This window comes from Papaver somniferum, chromosome 7 (assembly GCF_003573695.1).
Source record: "Papaver somniferum cultivar HN1 chromosome 7, ASM357369v1, whole genome shotgun sequence".
In the NCBI taxonomy this organism is placed as follows: Eukaryota; Viridiplantae; Streptophyta; class Magnoliopsida; order Ranunculales; family Papaveraceae; genus Papaver; species Papaver somniferum.
The window spans coordinates 114,293,733-114,298,114 of NC_039364.1; the positions used below are offsets into that span (position 1 = coordinate 114,293,733).

Consider the following 4,382-nt stretch of genomic DNA (forward strand, 5'->3'; position numbering starts at 1 on the left):
TTTTTTTGAAGGTTGACCACTTGGGTATTAAGTAATGGGCTAGGATTCGTTGACATGGTTATAATGACATAATCTTGACATTTTAGCGTCATTTTTCTATCTAACCCAACCTGCAACGAATTTGGAGCTAATTTTTTGATGACATGTTTTTCTTATAAGTTTCTGCACTCCCACCAAAAATGAGAGCATTCAGAGATGTATAAGACACTATCTACCATTTTGAATATCAACCGTTGAAATTAAAATTTGTTGACGGTGAAGTTTCGTATTTCAGAATACTCTCATTTTTGGTAAGAATATAGAGTTTTATATGAGGAATATGTCACCAAAATCTTAGTTTCAAATTAATCGCCGTTTAGATTTTTTAGAGAAAAAGGTGCCACCATGTAAAATTATGTCACTATAATCATGTCAACGGATCCTACCACGTAAGGTATTTACCTTACCTCTTTATTCTAGGTACGGAAGCTCAGTATTAGTTATTGTGTCAAGCTGAGAAAAAGAAAGTAGAAATTGACGTTTAGTCCCAAAGTTACTGGGCTTCGGACGCTTTAGTCCACCCTTCCAAGCCTAGTACTCCTTAGTCCAAAAATTCCCCGGACAGACAGTTTGGTCCAAAATTTGGACGAGTTACTCCAAATTTCTGCCGACCCAGAATATAAACTTTTTCTTACTACCGTGATTACCCTTTCTGTGTTCGGGCATTCATTTTTGACATCTTAGTTTTTTTTTCTGAAGAGAGAGATGGAGGCGGAGCACAGAGACGATTACGATTAGTGTTTTTAAGTAATACAGGTTAGAGTTTTGATCTTTCCATTTTATATTTATTTGATTTATTTTTCTTTTACTTTTTCTTCAATTTTTTGGTTGGATCTGTTTACAGAGATCCCAAATTTAAGAGCAAAAAATGTTTGAAACATCTCGATTTCATTTTAATTTTACTCTCCATCTAAAAATTTTCAAAGATGAGAAGGTATATTTTTGTTGATTTGTAAAAGTAATTTGGATATAGATTCTGAATTTTGGTATGATTTAATCACACACAAGTTGCATCCAGAGCGATTCGATGCCAATTAAATTTGTGGTGGGTTGATTGAGTTGAAACAATGGAAAATATACAAGATATTTGATTATTTAAAACCGGACTTCATAAACTGATACATGGATAGTGACTGAAAATAACATAACCTAAGCATAATTACTACGTTAGGTTCGTTTTATTAAAAATGATCGCACTGGTTCTTTATGGTCAAAAAGTGACTCAAGTTGAGATTTGAATACCGATATCTCTTTTAACCAACAATCTTAGTTTATCTGTATTATATGCTTTGGATGCATAGAGGGAATGATTTTTTTATATAATTGTACAAGTAATTTTGATATGTATTTGAAGTTTTTTGAATTTTATGTATATAAATCTGATTGTTTGTACACTATGTGAGCCATTACTAGGATCCATGATCCAGTATTTGAGATATTGTTTTATGATTTCATCACCGTAAAACTTTGCTTAACGCCCTGGTTTCGAGTCTCGCTAATAAAAATGTGCGACTACTTTACATTTTGATATGAAATCTCACTCATGATGCTGGTATAATTGATGGCCTTACTGTACTGCAATATAAAAGATGCTCAAGAAGATGCACCATTTTACAATTTTAACGATTGCATTAGCCAGTACTAGTGAATGACTGTTTTACTTGTTTTTGGTTCTTAGTTCATATTAGTTATGTTGCTAGGAGTAGTTTGAAACTTTTTTTGCAACAAATGTTGTTGAGATAAGAAGCCAAACAACATCTAATTATTGATGATTATCCATCAATAGAAGCCTAAAACTCTATCAACCCTGGTGCATGCCATATTCTATCAGTTTCTGTTAGGTTTGGGCGTCCAACTTGTATTCACTGTACAAGGTGTATTTATTTTTACACCAGTTTTACACCGTGTACTTTTTAGTGCACCAGTTTAGTTGGTTCTTAGTTTTATTTGTTTTTTGTTCTTAGTTCATATTAGTTATGACATTCAAGGGGTTTATTATATATTTTTTGCTTTTGGATACATTTAGTTGAATTTGTTTTGGTATTATAAAATTTTAAATTATGATCCAATGTTTTTATCAATTCTTAATGTGCGCTTAGTTGTACACGTTGATTCCTAATGTGTACATAATTGTACACTTATTGATGTGTACATAATAGTCCAAGAGAAGTGGAAACTATGTGCAGTATGAGACTTATGCTCGGGTAAATAACTAGAGTAGAAATGATTTGGAGGCATGAAACTCAGGCTTATGTAAATTTTTATTTGTTTCCAGGTGTCCCCTGTACTATCACTTTAAGCTTGCATTTCTGTTGTGGCTCCAACTTCTATCTTTTGATGTGAGTAAAACCTAGCTCTTGGGTGGCTTTTTTTCCTTTTTTTTTTTCTTTTTACATTTAGGTTTGTGTTAATAAATCTCTATGTTTTGACCACTCTTCAGTTATGTTCGTAAACTAACAGTGTGTACACGTTAAAATTAACTCTTTTTAAAACTCTTTGTTACTTGTCCTGAAGCTTTTTACTGTTTAGCCTTTCAAATTATTATTATTATTATGTCTGCATGAACATTAGTTGTAAGTTATCTTTGGCCGCCAATGATAGTTGGGAGAGACATGGAAAGATAGGATCATTTGGGTATATATGCTTTGGATAGACGTGTAGAAAATATGTGTACATAGTTGTACACATATTGATTATTAATATGTACATAATCGTACACGTGTTAATTGTTAATGTGTACATAGTTGTAAACATGCTTCTTACTATACAAGAATCTTTTATTTTAGATTTAATTGTTATTTTCCGTTTACATCTTTAATATGATATGTGGTGTTAACTCAGGGGGGACATGGAAAGACCGGATCATTCTGTAGGCGTGTATATAATTGTGCAAGATGATAAAGATGAGTTCCCAACTAATGTTGCTATGCTTGCAGCCCAAGATGATGTAACACGCTGCAAGGTATTTGTTCTAGTTGTATATTTTGGTTCCCTTGATGATTCGTACCTTAATATTGGTCCTAACTGATAATATGATTGTGTGCTTTAGGATTTCTTAGTTGAATTTGATAAGTGCAACCTTCATTTAATGAAATAACATATTGATTCTTAATGTGTACATAATTATACACATGTAGATAGTTAATGTGTATATAGTTGTACACTTGTTGATTGTTAATATGAATAATTGGTGTTATGCATGTTTTACAGGGGTGTACATATTGGCGCACCTGTGTATATCTTATGAAAAAGTAGGTTTCCCTTGTTTTACAACGGTGTACATATTGGTGCACCTGTAGGAAGTAATTACCATGAAAAAAATAGGTTTGTGTGTGGTTGTGAATGATCATCTTTATGCATGTTTTGAAGCGGTGTACATATTGGTGCACCTTTGTCATTCCCATGTAAAGGTAGGTTTGTGTGTGGTTATGAATGATCGTTTTTCTACATTTTTTGCAGGGATGTACACATTGCTGCACCTGTATAATTCCCATGAAAAAGTGTGCCCGAGAGTGAATATGAATGACCGATTTTATGCATGTTTTCCAGGGGTGTGCACATTGGTGCTCCAGTGTATTTTCAATGAAAAAGTAGATTTGCTTGTGGCTATGAAAGATTGATTTTAGGAATGTTTCACATGGATGAATACATTGATGCACCAATATGCTTCTCATGAAAAAGTAGGTCTGGGTGTGAGTATGATTGATCTGTTGTGCGTTAGTAATCTCCTTTTCAGTAAAGTGCAATGAATCACTGTACTGGGATATTTCGAAGCCATATTAAGTTAGTGTAGTAATGCCCACATGGATTGTGTCTCTGACCATAAACTAAGTTTTTATTTTGATCGTTTTTTTTGCTTTCTTTTCTTACGTGGATGTTGGTGAAAGGATAATCACTTTCTTTTCAAGCTGCGATTTTCTTATGTTCATTGTTTCGTCCTCAATGCAGTCCGGCTATTATGGATGTTATCCAACTGGTGCTTGGCATGGTTGATATTTTTCTCAGTCTGTGCGGACTAGGGTGGCAGTCTGGCTATCATGGATTTTGGATTTTTTTGGATCTTTGCAGCGGTGTACATAATTGTACACACAAATGTAAATTAAAATTTTTTAAAAATGAAAATTATATAGTCATATGGGTACTCTTTTTGTAGCTCTCGGAAAATGCTTTCCAAATATATAAAGTTTGTCGATTTTGGACGAGCAGTTTAAAAGATAAATTATTTTTAATTATTTTTTATATTGTTTAAAATTGCTGACGTGTCATTTCCAGGTTGAATGCCTCATTTACAAAACCGTCCCCACTCGCTGCATGTGTGCTTTATGAAACACGTGTGGAGGTCA

The 4,382-nt window shown here is 33.3% G+C and overlaps 1 long non-coding RNA gene across 1 annotated transcript; it reads left to right on the forward strand.

Moving 5' to 3' along the window:
* The first annotated feature begins 700 nt into the window (after positions 1 to 700).
* LOC113299095 lies at positions 701 to 4,166 on the forward strand. The gene is made up of 4 exons (XR_003334626.1): positions 701 to 795; positions 2,315 to 2,378; positions 2,881 to 3,001; positions 3,988 to 4,166. It is a non-coding gene; the product is annotated as an uncharacterized LOC113299095 (long non-coding RNA).
* Positions 4,167 to 4,382: the final 216 nt, after the last annotated feature.